This window comes from Oryzias latipes, chromosome 10 (assembly GCF_053564925.1).
Source record: "Oryzias latipes strain Hd-rR chromosome 10, Olatipes_Hd-rR_3.1".
Taxonomy (NCBI): domain Eukaryota; kingdom Metazoa; phylum Chordata; class Actinopteri; order Beloniformes; family Adrianichthyidae; genus Oryzias; species Oryzias latipes.
In genome coordinates, this window is record NC_136246.1 from 5,479,996 (window position 1) to 5,495,199 (window position 15,204).

Sequence of the window (15,204 nt, forward strand, 5' to 3'; positions counted from 1 at the left end):
AAATGAGATAAAAACAGATGAACAAAGTTGTCGAATAGTTTTGTCTCACTTTCTTGGGGTTCAGTTAGCATGCGTGCACCACTGAATGTGTTTTTGTAGCTTTGTCATGCTCTGAAGTTCACATCTGTGTCATGATGACCAGTGACACAGACGGCAGGTTTTCTCAGCTCAGCAGCCTTGGTGTCATCCACGCCCACACTGACCTTTCACCACCATCTAACCTCACATTAACAACTGCTGGTTCCTGTCAGTCATGGGAAAGTTTGGTTGTCGGAGCCGTAACTGTGACAAAGTGACCTTTATCTGTGCTAAACCGAGAATAACCAGAACAACCTGATTACCTGACAAAGACCAGTGATGGACAACAGGAGCCGTGAATATGTAGACAGAAATCAGCTTCCTCTTGTTTCTACGCCTCAGAACGGAACTCTAGCTGTCTTTCTGCTCTATGTGTTTGGAGGAGGCGGGGTTTATTTGAAGAGTAAAAGAAAAGCAATATAACTAATGTTGGAAAGAGTTAGTGTTGAGAATATTTAAAGTAGTATAAAGTACTTTATCAGAGTAATGGGTAGAGATTATTAAAGTACTTTAAAGGAATAAAAAACTAAAAGATGCAGCTTGTTCTTACAGCAAAATGTATTTCAGAAGTTTCTGCAACTCTTTCATGTTAGTCTTTCAAAAGTAATAAAGTTGCGAAACATAAAAAAAAGTTTGAACATGTATTTTTTATTGAAAATTAGTGAATTATCTAATATTCGAATCATTACCTGTTAGGGGTAAGGAACATCATTACACTAAATAATGGCAGAATAATTAGTAATTGAGTTAGTAATGAAATATTTACACTGCTTGTTAGGACATCTTTTGAATAATTAAACATGCAGCGGGTCAAACTGACCCGGGAACGCCATTTCTGTTCCTCACAAATGGCCATGACAGGAGGGTTAACAAAAAAAAGCCATATTGCAGTATGATCTCTTCAAACTATTTTAAAATCCTCATCGTCTCATTTATTTGCAGAGTCAGGAATATTTTGTAGGAATATTTATGGACTATTGATTTACATATTTAACTTAAAGTTTTTTTTTTTTCATGTTTCTTTAGGGAAAAGAATGACACGTTTATTTGTTGTCAGTCCATAGTCAAGACTGTTGTGAATAAAAATTGTATTTTTTATTTTTATGGCTTTTTTGTTTGTTTGTCTTCAAGACATTAAGAAAATCTAAAAGTCACCAAAAAGTTTATTTAACGCTAAATTCTTCTTTTTTTGTGTTTCCTTAAATTGTTTTATTTTTCCAGAAGGCTCACTGTTTGTAACTAATTGAAAAAATATTAATTAGACAGACATGAAATTGTAGAAAAATATACAAATAATAAAAATAATACGGACATTCTCTGAATTTCACACAGTCTAATATTCACCTGCGGTGCAAAAGCAAAAGAATAATAAACACTTAAACAGACACTCTCCTAAAAGATCAGGGTCTCGTACTGTTTGGAAAGAAATTAAAAACTTTAAAAGTTTTGAGGGAAATGTACAACCTAAGCTGCATCGAGCTCAAGAAACACGACTTCCACCAATTTTTCATCGACTCAATATTTCAATGTCGGCATATTGAATCCCTTTTTATTCAAGGAAGTGCCAACTATTTGAAAATTGATCACAGAGGAGAAATTAGGAATTGCTGTTTGTCACCAGATGGAATTCTATGCCAACAAGTCTTTCATGCATCGGAACAGAGCTGTGAAGGGAAAGGTCTGGAGCAAAATGACAGTTCACACCAAGACTCTTCCAAATGTAGATACATCCACTACACAAATTCATGAAAATCATGACATTTAACAGCACATATATATATATATATATTAAAAAAATTCCAAAAAATTATATATATATATATATATATATATATATATATATATATATATATATATATATATATATATATATATATATATATATTTTTTTTTTAATGGAGATTTCCACCTAGTTTTGCCAGTTTGCTGTACTGAAGGGCTTTCCCTTTGTTGGAAAAATGTAAAAAAAAAAAAAAGGATTATACTAAAGTACTGATCTAATTGATTGAAAAAAAAGAGAGAATACACAGTGGAAGGGGGCCGAACCACAGTGTTTGCCCCGTGGGTGAGCAGCGCGGGGTGCGGCCCTACATCCAGACAGGTTTGCAGCTGTCGGTCAGAGATGCTGGTACCTCCTGCTCGATGAAGACGAAGACGGATGCTCAAATATTAATATGAGATATCATGTTTGGGTCTGCTTTCAGAGACTTACTGTCTCCTAAATGTGTGTGTGCATTGAGTTACGGGGGGGTTTATCTGGCCACAAACACACACACACACACAGACTGTGGCTTGTTTTTTCACCCTTCGACGTGCAGCTGGTCTTCCGAGAAGCCCGTGGCGCCAAGATAGATTTGGTTCAATGGAGTATGGCCACGATGGAGTAAACTGATCGGCTTTGAAAAGGAGATGAGTGTGCATGTGTGTGTAATCATAAGACATCCTCCATGTGCCCTGGAGACTGGGTGTAAAAATGTCCATGATAATTTCTTCAAAATAAATGAACCTCCATTTATAGATTTTAATGAAATCCTAATTGCAAGAGTAATAAACTTCCCAGGCTTTATAGAGACATAAGTAATTGGCATGAGGACATGAAATTATTTTATTCTGATATTTATTACACCCATTTGACTTCTTTGCAATGAAGTTTAAAATTAGATTCTGGCTGAAAATTATCTAACAAATGATATCATTTGAAGGAGCTAATTAGACGGGACAGTCTGGAACCAAGGAGTTTCTACACCAGTGAGAATACAAAACAGAAAGGCGTTTCTGATGGAGCCGCCTGGTCCTGCATGCAGATGAAGAATGCACAGATGCTCTCCATCCAAACCAACTCCTTGCTGTCATTCACTTGTGTGTTCCTTTGACAAAGTCAGAGCAGTGACTTCTGCTTTCCTCCCACAGGCCAGAAGTGAGGGGTTGTGTCAGAACTTTTACCTACCAGAATTGTTCATTTTTGAATGTGAAAAAGCAAAGTTCTTCTTCTCTAATTAATGAAAAAATGTTAAAAAATACATGTTTTATCTCTGGAAACAGTAGTCATCCTCTCCATTCACTCGTTTGCCAGCCGGACTATTATGAAAAGTGGGTTTTTGCACAATCTCAGGCTGGTTCAGGCTGGTCCTCTGGGAGCCGCAGCCTTGAAGGGCAGAACAGAAAAAGGACCTTGAACCTCAGTGAAAATCAGACATTTGTTCTATCAAGTTCAAATTTGAAACACAAGACTTTAGAATGACACAAAGCAGGAGGTGAGAAGTAAAACCTGTTGATTTGGTGTGTTGGATTCTCTGTTCAAACCTCTGACTTTCCACATGAAGGGATTGCTCAACCACATTCACGCTTTCATCTAACTTCTCCATGGTGGGATGTGAGCTGTAGAGTTTAGTTTCCCTCAGGAAAGCTGGAAGAACTGTTCACTTCAAGTTCTTCAGTCACAGGAGACGGAGAAAAGCCTTTTGTGGTGATGTTTCACTGTTCTCTGCCTCCTGAGAACCTGCCTTGAGAGAAAGAAATAAAATAACATAATGTGAGAAACTTCTCCCTAGTACGTCTGCTGGGAATCTGCTGAAGGGTGAACAGACTGAGAGGGAAAGAGTAAAAAGCACATTATCCATCCTTAGAAAGCACAGATTTCATTTAAAACACGATAGACTCCTTACATTTCATTTAATTTGTAAAAAATCAATAATTTTCATTTTGAAATTTCCACCAGAATTTTTTATGAACCATGTGGTTTTCAGCTGATGGCACAGATGTTAATTTATGTGAATCTTCTGGAAACATCTGGTGTCAGAGTTTAGATGTGTGTGAATTGAATCATTCCTATTCATTTTCTTCACAAAAGCACGGAAATAAAATGAGCAAAATGATCACTGCAGTTGTGTCAAACTTAAAAACTGCTGGGCCAAAATGAAAAATACACACACAAGTCAAGGGTTAAACTGGTTCAACTTTATTGACATTTTGCAAATAATTTTTTACAAATTCTACCTGAAACAAATCAAAGCCTACAAGTCTATAAAAACACTAATCATAAAATACATTTTAGCAATGAGGTGTTTTCATTTTTGATCTAGAGCCTTTAAAATATCTAATGAAAATGTTTCCAAATGGATATCAACAGAAAAAAAAAGAAAAGAAAAATCATAAATAAAATATCTGTAACAGCAAGAAAAATGTGCAAAAAAAGAAGTATGCTTAAAGTTCACTTTATCACTTTGTAATGCATGCCAGGTAATGTTTGAAATTTGAACTGACAAAGCCTTTAAGACTAAAACAGGGAGAATCTAGCAGAGAATCACATGATACGCTGGACTTGACGTCATCAAGCAGTTATCTAAAAGAATGGTCAGACCAGCAGTCTTCAATTAAATTTAAAGAGGTCCAGTTAGAAAAAAATTCTTGAAAGTTAAGGTCTGGGAAAAGAATGATGCCTAAATATTCAGTGTAATATACTTTTAAGTAGCCGGTGATGGGTGGCACATCTGCATGAAAATTAATATCTAACTCTCACTTCAAAACTACTCAACTACATGAAAGGAGGATCCACCAGCCCCATTAGCTTCTTCCACAAATCAAACACCTCCCCGGAAAAATGGACATTTGAACAAATGTTTGACGTTTTTCGGTCTATCAGGGTTGTATTTAAAAACTGCTTAATTCAGTTTTACGTAAGAAAAATTCCTAAATGTCTTTTTTACAAGTTTCCTCAGATCAGGAACATCTTCAGCAGGTCGGCAACTTCATTTGATAAATTCTTCATTCTCTATAAAATATTTGCTGCTGGTTTAGACTTAGACTTAATGATAAAGACTTTCCCTTTAACGTCAAAGTGGACGGAACAGGACGTTAACTTTAGCCGCGTCCGGCTTTTAAGTAGTAACGGGTAAATAATGCAAAATAAAATGACACAAAACTGGTATTTTCTTAATATAACAAACGCGAATCTAGCGTGTCTGCATCTTTATTATTGTGAGGTTATGTGAAACATTTGAGAGTCTGTCACCGCATATTATGCAGACCGACTTGGTACGTGGAAACAACTGTCTCCATGAATCCATACGTCGAGGAAGACTCCTGGTTCTGTCTGTAAATAGCAGCTTTATTCTTCTCTGAAGCTCCTGTTCAGTTTCCTCACTGGCTCATTTCTCCCCACCTAAAACTTTCCAAACACGCCTTTTTTTTGGGGGGGGAGGCTTTTGTTAACTCTTAGCTTTGAGCTTTTAACTTAGCTAGCGCTGCGAGCGAGAAGCCGCTTCACGTCACGCGACGCGTTAGGACAGGCAGATGTGGTGAACAGAATCCGGTTGTTTTCCAAAATAAACCATTCTTCTAAATCAGAAAATCAGAAAATGAAAAAGCAGAAAGAATCAAAGTTAGCGTATGCATTTTTTCCTGTCTGCGGGCCGGTACCAAGCAGCCCTGATGGGTAACGGTTCGCGGGCCGGGGACCCCTGATTTAATGACAATAGGCAGCACGTTGAAAAACGTTGAGTTGGGGACTGTCATGATTCGAACGAGAGTTCAGGAATGACCCAGATGCTGGAACCCGGAATGAGACTTGACACAACGGTAAGTATTAAGTGGTTTAATCTGAACGTGAGATTGACAGGGCTTCCTTCCTCAGGCAGAGAGGGCGAGAGCAGGCTGGTGGAAATCTTGAGCGGGAATCTCCTCGAGGGTGAACTGCGGCGAGAGCGAGGCTTGAATCCAGACGAGACGAGGCGCAGGCTGGAGGTTACTTGGGATGGCGTGGGCGAAGCTTGAAGCAAGGCGAGGCGAGGCGGCTGGCTGGAGGTTTCAGGGTTGGCGTGACTGCAACGTGGAAGGACTGCGACCAGGTGAGGATCCGGAAGGTTAAAGTCCTGAAGCAGAGCGAAGACAAAAACATGAGCTTGGTTCTTTGAAACTGAGACAACAAACATGAGCTGACCAGACTATGCACCATAGGAGGAACAACGAACTGGCACCGGCTGATGATCCAGGAGGAGCTTATGAAGGAAGGTGTAGATGAGGTGAGTGGATCCAGCTGGTCGCGTGCACACAGGAAGGAGGGGGGAGGAGGGAGTAGCTGCCAGGCCATGACAGTACCCCCCCCTCAACGACCGCCACCAGGCGGTCCAGGGCGACGATCAGGATGGGCAGCATAGAAGTCGTCGATGAGGGTATGGTCCAGGATGAGCGAACGCGAGATCCACGAGCGTTCCTCCGGACCATACCCTTCCCAACCCACCAAGAACTGGACCCCGCGACCCCGACGCCGAACGTCCAAGATCTTGGAGACAGTGAAGGCGGGGGCCCCATCGATGGTACGGGCGGGCGGCGGGGAAGTGGACGGCGGGCACAAAGGGCTCTCGGAAACAGGCTTGATCTGTGACACATGGAATGTGGGGTGTATTTGCAGAGCCGCCGGCAGACGAAGTCGAACACAGTTCGGATTGATGACCCGGTCGATAGTATATGGTCCAATGAACTTGGGCGACAGCTTGCGAGAGGACGCCTGGAGAGGGACATTGCGGGAGGACAGCCACACCTTTTGACCCGGTTGGTATTCGGGACTCACCCCCCTGTGACGGTTGGCAATCTGGCGGTTGTTCTCAGCGGTGCGGACGAGAGCGGCCTTGGTCTGCAGCCAGATCTCCTGACAGCGCTGTAGGTGGAGCTGGACAGAGGGAACCGCCAGATCCAATTCCTGGGAAGGAAACAAGGGGGGTGAGTAGCCCAGCGAGGCTTCAAAAGGTGACCGTCCCGTGGCTGTAGAGGTGTGGGAATTATGGGCATATTCCGCCCAAATCAGATACTTGGACCAGTCAGCATGGTTCTGAGCTGCCAAGCATCTGAGGGCGGCCTCTAGCTCTTGGTTTGCCCGCTCCGCTTGGCCGTTAGCCTGAGGATGGTACCCTGAAGTCAAACTGACCGTGGCCCCCAGGGCGGAGCAGAATGCTTTCCAAACTTGGGAAGTAAACTGGGGGCCACGATCTGACACGATGTCACAAGGGATCCCATGATGTCGGAAGACGTGGTTGACGAGGGTGTCGGCGGTCTCCGTGGCTGTGGGAAGTTGAGGGAGAGGAATAAACTGGGCAGCTTTGGAGAATCTGTCTATGACGGTTAGTATGACAGTATGGCCCTGTGAAGGTGGAAGTCCCATGATAAAGTCCACCGCTATGTGGGACCAGGGACGGCTAGGGACTGGCAGGGGATGCAGAAGTCCCGAGGGAGGTCTGTTGGAGGTCTTGGAACGGGCACACGTGCTGCAGGCCGCAATGTACTCTTTAACATCGCGTTCCAAGGTAGGCCAGAAAAAACGTCGCTTGAGCAGACGACTGGTGCGATAAACCCCTCCGTGGCAGGCGATACGTGAGGTATGACCCCAGGCGAGGACGTCGGACCTGAGGGAGTCTGGAACATAGAGAGTGCCCGGAGGGCTGGTGACACCGGCGGGGATCTCACTCTGAGCCTGCTGCACTTTGTTTTCGATCTCCCAAGTGAGATTTCCTATGAAACATGACGTTGGCAGAATGGTAGAGTCAGTGCGGGTTTCAGTGGTGGAGTATTTGCGAGACAAGGCATCCGGCTTGACATTACGGCTGCCCGGACGGTAAGAGATGACAAAGTTGAAACGGTCGAAAAATAAACACCATCTGGCCTGGCGAGAGTTAAGCCGTTTAGCACTGCGTAGGTAAGCCAAGTTCTTGTGGTCGGTCCAGATGATGAATTGTTGTTCCGCCCCCTCCAGCCAGTGGCGCCATTCTTCCAGCGCGAGCTTGATTGCTAGCAATTCGCGATTGCCCACATCGTAATTTTGCTCGGTTGGGCTCAATTTGCGTGAAAAGAAAGCACATGGTTTGAGCTTTCCCGAACTGTCCTCGCGCTGGGATAACACAGCCCCCACTCCAGAGTCTGAGGCATCGACTTCCACTATGAATTGTTTGGACACATCGGGTTGAATGAGAATGGGGGCGGACACGAACAGGGTCTTGAGCCGCTTGAAAGCGGCATCAGCGGCAGAGTCCCAGATGAAGGGGCGATTGGTGGAGGTAAGCTGCGTGAGGGGAGCAGCAATAGAACTATAGTCCCGAATGAAGCGGCGGTAGAAATTAGAGAACCCTAGGAACTGTTGAAGTTTTTTACGTGATTGGGGTGTTTCCCACTGCACGACGGCCTCGATTTTGGCGGGGTCGGGGCGAATATTCCCAGCCTCAATGATATAACCCAAGAAGGGGACAGAGGAAACATGAAAGGCACACTTCTCAGCCTTGACGAACAACTGGTTAGCGAGAAGACGTTCTAGGACAAGACGGACGTGGTGTTCGTGTTGAGACTCGTCGGCTGAAAAAACCAGAATATCGTCGAGATACATGAATACAAATCGGTTCAGAAAATCCCTAAGAACGTCATTCACCAAACGCTGGAACACAGCAGGAGCGTTGGTGAGGCCAAAAGGCATGACGAGATACTCAAAGTGGCCCAGCGGGGTGTTAAACGCTGTTTTCCACTCATCACCTTCGCGCATGCGTACCAGGTGATATGCATTCCTGAGATCAAGCTTGGTGAAAAACTTAGCTTGCTGAACCGAATTGAAAACCGACTCTAGTAACGGTAGTGAGTACTTATCTTTAACTGTGATCTGGTTCAATTCTCTAAAGTCAATACAAGGACGCAACGTTTTATCCTTCTTCTCCACAAAGAAGAAACCAGCAGCGACCGGTGAAGAAGAAGGACGGATGTGACCAAGGGATAGCGCCTCCTGAATGTAAGCCTCCATGGAGCTCTTCTCCGGACCAGAAAGGTTGTACAATTTGCTCTTAGGGAGAGGAGCCCCATTGAGCAATTCGATGGTGCAATCGTAAGGACGATGTGGAGGTAAGGCACTAGCCCTGGATTTGCAGAAAACGGAACGAAGGTCATGGTAACAGGTGGGTACGTTCGAAAGATCGATTTCCTTACTAGACCCTGAGTCAGGTAACTTGGTGTGGGGTACGGCAGACTGCAGGCAATTAGCCATACAGAAGGTGCTCCAGTTGGTGACGCGGGAGGATCCCCAATCTAAGCTAGGGTTGTGCTTTTGGAGCCAAGAAAACCCGAGAATTAAAGGTGTCTGAGGACATTGGGTGATGAAAAAATGATGGTACTCCCGATGGTTACCGGAGGTGATAACGAGAACCGGACCGGTGCGTCTGGTGATGCGTGACAGTTGTTTACCCCCCAACCCGGCTGCATTAACAGCGTTATCGAGAACCTCGACAGGGAGAGAGAGTTCTTGAACGAGACTTAGATCCATTAAACTGTGTTCCGCCCCTGAGTCAATAAGTGCTTTAGTTTCCAGAATTTTGCTTTGGTTGCAGATTTTGACAGGAACATAAAGAAACTTGGGAACATGAGAAGTTTCTGGCATACCCCCCCGTGACCTGTCATTTAACGGGGGGTTCGGGGGTTTAAACGAACCGCGCACTGTGAGACCTGATGACCCGCCTGCCCACAGTAAAAACATAATCCCTCGTCCCGACGTTTCTTTCTCTCTTCGAAAGAGAGCTTGGAGTGACCAATTTGCATGGATTCATCGAGTCTAACCGAAGGTGAAGCAGGGTTAGCAGGAGCTACCAGAGGTAAGGGGCGAACAGGATTGACATGAGTCGACGGCTGCTTACTTTTCTGCTCCGTTTGGCGTTCCCGGAGGCGGAGGTCTGACCTTAGAGCGGCCGTGACGAGCTCCTCAAAAGTGTCCGTTTCAGGCTGGGTACAAAGGTGATCTTTAATGCGTTCACTCAAAGACTGGTAAAAAATTCCCTTGAGCGCGGGATCCGGCCATCCGGCCTCGACAGCAAGAATTCGAAAGTCTATGAGGTGTTCGCTTACCGGGCGGTTGCCTTGTTTGAGACTTAGCAACCGCCGGGTGGCTTCTTCTTGCTTTCGGGGTTGGTCGAAGACGAGGCGGAATTCTCCCAGGAAGCGATCGAAGGGAAGATGCGTGATAGGATGAGCGGCTAGGAATGCTTGAGCCCATTGTAGCGCCTTACTGCGGAGAGAATTTACAATGAGAGAAATGCGAGCGTGGTCGGCTTGATAATACCTGGGGGCTTGTTGGAAAATCAGGTCACACTGTAGTAGGAACCCTCCACAGGCAGAAACATCCCCGAAAAAGGGTTCCGGCTGTAGACGAACGTTTTCCGGGGAAAACTGGGAAGCGGAAGTGGCACTGTTGCCGGAAGAAGTGGAAGCGGCACCGGAGGCGAGGTTAGAGGTTTGCCCGGTCAGTTCCATTAGCGATTGCGTTATGCCGTCGAGACGGCGAAATAGTTCCTGCTGGGCGGAGGACATTTGCGTCAAAGCGTCAGCTTGGCGATTCAACAAGTTACCTTGGAAGGCAATGGCGTGACGAAGTCCCTCCGGGTCAGCTGGGTCAGGTGTTTGGCCAGTTCGTTCTGTCATGATTCGAACGAGAGTTCAGGAATGACCCAGATGCTGGAACCCGGAATGAGACTTGACACAACGGTAAGTATTAAGTGGTTTAATCTGAACGTGAGATTGACAGGGCTTCCTTCCTCAGGCAGAGAGGGCGAGAGCAGGCTGGTGGAAATCTTGAGCGGGAATCTCCTCGAGGGTGAACTGCGGCGAGAGCGAGGCTTGAATCCAGACGAGACGAGGCGCAGGCTGGAGGTTACTTGGGATGGCGTGGGCGAAGCTTGAAGCAAGGCGAGGCGAGGCGGCTGGCTGGAGGTTTCAGGGTTGGCGTGACTGCAACGTGGAAGGACTGCGACCAGGTGAGGATCCGGAAGGTTAAAGTCCTGAAGCAGAGCGAAGACAAAAACATGAGCTTGGTTCTTTGAAACTGAGACAACAAACATGAGCTGACCAGACTATGCACCATAGGAGGAACAACGAACTGGCACCGGCTGATGATCCAGGAGGAGCTTATGAAGGAAGGTGTAGATGAGGTGAGTGGATCCAGCTGGTCGCGTGCACACAGGAAGGAGGGGGGAGGAGGGAGTAGCTGCCAGGCCATGACAGGGACACTCAAAATGTTGGGCGGGGGCCCCGAAAATACATCCATATATGACGAGATTGGATTGTGAATGTGTTGGTTGCAACGACAACAAGAGCTGTACCATTTAAAATAGAGGCGCCTGTTGTAATAGTTTTACATCAAGTTCGGTGTGTGTCTTCTAGTTAGTTAACCATGGGCTTGAGCAAATGGAACTCCTCTCCTCTATTCGTCATATTTTTACATAGTCAGCCTAAATTGAATGTCTCACTCTACACCAATAAGCCATGTTACGCTTATAATCAGAATAAGATGATTATTAATTATAAGTGAGTTTGTCCTCTTTGTCATCAGTAACAGCTGAACAACTAGCTTCTACTGCCTAGAGAAAGCCAATATTAGTACAGACCTGAACACATTGGTAACAGGGTTGCAATTGATCTGTAAGCTGAGCTAATCAAGCAATTTGACAGTTTATTGCCTATTATTTCAAACATCAGAAAAGTGAAGCTTTACTTTTGGTGAATTTGGAAGCCCAAGTGTCCTCGTCATTTATTTTTAAATCTCTTTCTAGAGCTAGTTTGATTTAGTTTTAACTGACAACTTTTTCGGGAAATCAAATGTCTTGATAAAGTCAAAGTGTCCTGTAGCATCGCTAAAATAGAAACTTGCATTAAAGCTTAGTTTACTGCCCTGATGACATGCTTTGTGTTTCATCTTTGAAACAAGTTTATCATGTGAGGCATCAATCTTTGAGCTGAGGAAGATCGAATGAAGGTGTTTAACAGAAAGATCACAGCCGTGTGATGATTTTTTTATCTTCTCCTTCTACAGGCTTTTAACTAGCAAACACGTTAGGAGTGCATTCTGGGATTCGTAGTGTATTAGCAGTATATGCGGGACAGCTCTATTAGTAATCAGATTTTATCATGAGGGCAAACATTATTTTAACGAGGCAAATGGTGACACGTTTTTCATTTTAGTCAAAACGATTGATTCTTTATTGGTTATGACAGTTCTATGATACAGCTCTTTCCTATCTACTGAGAATAGTTCTATATTGTTATTTGTAGCTAGAATTGAGACGTAAAGGTCTTCACTTTTGACTGTCACCAGAACCCCAGGAACCTTCCTAAAGGACTCCTCCACCAGAAGACAGATCAAGGTCGGAGGTTCTGCAGGCAGACACTGGCTGACGGCACGTCGCCCTGATCTGGAATGAGGCTGGGACCCTAATGACCCTCTTCCAAGCTAAAAACACTCAGTCCTTGACATATGTGGCTCCGTGGGGTTCTTTTCAAAGCCTTGTGTCCCTCAGGATGAGTTTGACCTTGAAGTCTTTACCAGAGGCTGTCAATGACAACACAGATCCAGGGATTATTCCGAAGCAAAAAAAAACAACTGAATAAGGGGGCGCTTCAGGGCCTTGCTGCTGAGGATTTTATGGACAGATAGAACCAGGAGGAGGCCACACAGCAGACCCAGAACAGGCTCATATCTCCTCAGCTGATGAGAAAAAACCTCAATGTCCTTCCAAAAGAGCTGGAAAAGACTTCTGCCCCAGCAACCCATCCATGACGAATGGATAAATGGATGGTTCTCTCCCATTATTTTTGTTACTGTTACGGCTGTGGCCGTATTTGATTTTGTTTTGTTTGTTTGTTCTGTGTTTTGTGTATTTTTGTATCAGAGTGGGACTTCTGTTTTTTTGTGCATCTTTGTGTCTGCTAGTTTGTTATTATTTGCAGGTGTGGTTCATGAAGGTGTGGCCTCCAATCGGACCAAAGCTGGAGGAGGCAGCCTTAAATCACCCCATGGACCTCCACACTGTGGGAAGGGAGCCTTGCTGCAACAGTCTCCACTGCAGCTTGGCCCTCTTCTCCATTTTGTTTTTGATTTCACCTCTTGTTTAGTTGTGTGTTGCACTTTTGTATTTTGTATTCTTAGTTCTTCGTTGTTTGTATTGTCTGTGCCCACTCTGATTAGTCATTTGGTTTTTAGTTATGTTAAGTGAAGCTGTAGGGGTGAACCGCCATTTTCTTTACATGTTTTCTCCTGTTTTTGTTAGGTTAGGGAGGTTAGCGTTCTGTCTTTGATTTCCCCTTTCTTTCATTTGCAGGTAAGTTTACATGTTTCAGTTAGGTGGGGTTTTGTTTGTTATTTTGGCCTGGGTTCACCCTGAAGCCTTTGCTTCACTTTTAGTTCGTATTGATTGTTTGTTAATTTGTAAATAAATTTGATATATTTTGTTTGGAGACATTCGTTTTGGTGTGTGTTAATTTAACTTTGGTTGCCAAACATTTACTTTTTTATGTTATGCCCCCTCGTCGCCCCTAGACACACAAGGGGGCGTAACAGTTACCTTTAAAACCAGAGGAATTCATTCTCTCAGCTTGATAATAAAGAAGCAGGGAGACATGGCCTGACAGGAAGATGACGTTCAATCACACATGGCAGCTGTTCAGATCCAGAAGGTGACCACAGACACTCAAACTCTGCATGACTTCCACAAACGTCTTCCCACTGCACAAATGAGCTGAGTCTCCCCAGAGGAAAAGGAAGTCGGCTTTAGGAGCCTCTGTACGTTTATGTTTTGTTAAAAGGAATAAGGTATGAAATGAATGGACTGAAAAGGGAAAACATAAAAATAAACAGCTTTTGTTAAAGTTTTGGATCAAAGGATGCAGACTGAAACTCTTGTGGTCAATAGACAAACTACACTGAAATAATGATTTAAGTCCTCTAAGAAGTTCACCTAAGCCTTGCTGTATTCACAACAGGGAGGCTCTGCTGATCAAAGGATTCCATCACTTCAGACTATAAAGTGTGACTCCTCAATAAAAGCACACACTTCAGTATGCCACAGAGATAAAACATCCATTATGATTTCAGAGAGCCAAAAGCTGAAGCACAGAATTCTGGCAAGGTTTAGTTCATCTGTCTGCAGCATTACTGTCTGGAAGGAAAAACATTTAATGTCTGGACTCAATGTCCCAGAAAGCTCAGCTCAGGCTGTATTGAACAAACATTAGGACTTTTGGAGCAGGACTTCTCTGAACACATGAAGTATGGAGGTGGAGGGCTAGTTATGAGGGCCCTGTGCGCTATTGACTGTTTAAGAGCTGGACAAAGAGTATAATGTCATGTACAGAAGATAGTTCACTTCTGGCTCCTTTTCTCGATACAGATTTCACAATGTTAGTAAGCAGCAATTAGTTAGTGATTGTTTGTATGGGAATCACTCACGGCAATCAGGAGAGAGCTTAATGGAAGGCCACATCCCTATCATTTGAAAGCGGGCTACACAAAACTGTTGATCAGACGTTTCCCACCTTGGACATGAGACCAAATAATTTTATTGATGCTGTCAGGTTTTGAATAAGCTGGACCCAAATGCAGACAGGAAACAGATTTATTGAGAAGAGGATTGAGTCTTTGAGAGAGTAAACTGGCAGAAGATCCAGAAGGCGAGGCTGAAAGTGGTGGGCTTGGCTCGTGTTTGAGCTGCTTGGTTTGGTTTGCTTTGGTTCGGCGTGGCGTGGCTTGTCTTGGCTTGGCGTGGCTTGGCTTGGCTTAGTCTTGAGCTGCTCAACTTGGCTTTGCTTAGCTTTTGCTTTAAGCAGCGGGGATCAGTGGTCTTTTCCATAGAGGAGAACAGACGAACCGACGATGGCCGGAGGAAGAGAAGGACTTATAAAGGCAGACTAATCAGATGTAGAACAGGTGCGGGAACCAGCGGCAGGTGTGCGGGGACGGCCTCGACACCTGACAGATGCATCTGATAGGTCAGTTTATAACTTAATCTACAGAAAAAAAATATATCAGGAAAAAAAACAGGATTATCAAGAAGATGTTAAAAATAGGTATCAAAGGAAGAATGGTTCTTCTGACCAATAGAATGACCAATAGCTGTTTATTTCTCTATATAAGCCTATAGGATTTTGGCTTCTTGGAGCCAGTAGGTACTTCCTGTTTGGAACTCTGGTACATGAGCCAGGATGACTAGGGTAAGGCAGCTGAATCCAGGTCCAGAAGGCCCAGGAGCCCAGGAACCAGCAACACAAGTCACAGGGACCTTGAGCAGACCCCCATGAAGCAGTTGAGGTGTGCCAGATCAGAAAGGGGGTGCATCCAAA

The 15,204-nt window shown here is 44.4% G+C and overlaps 2 long non-coding RNA genes across 2 annotated transcripts; both read right to left on the minus strand.

Annotated features, from left to right (window-relative positions):
* Window positions 1-5,655: 5,655 nt before the first annotated feature.
* LOC110014750 (uncharacterized) lies at window positions 5,656-6,502 on the minus strand. The gene is made up of 2 exons (XR_002289750.2): window positions 6,029-6,502; window positions 5,656-5,948 (listed from the first exon to the last, which is right to left on the minus strand). It is a non-coding gene; the product is annotated as an uncharacterized LOC110014750 (long non-coding RNA).
* A 4,076-nt stretch (window positions 6,503-10,578) lies between these two features.
* On the minus strand, window positions 10,579-11,089 carry LOC144994686 (uncharacterized). Its single transcript, XR_013658280.1, has 2 exons — window positions 10,952-11,089; window positions 10,579-10,871 (listed from the first exon to the last, which is right to left on the minus strand). It is a non-coding gene; the product is annotated as an uncharacterized LOC144994686 (long non-coding RNA).
* Between the last annotated feature and the right edge of the window lie 4,115 nt (window positions 11,090-15,204).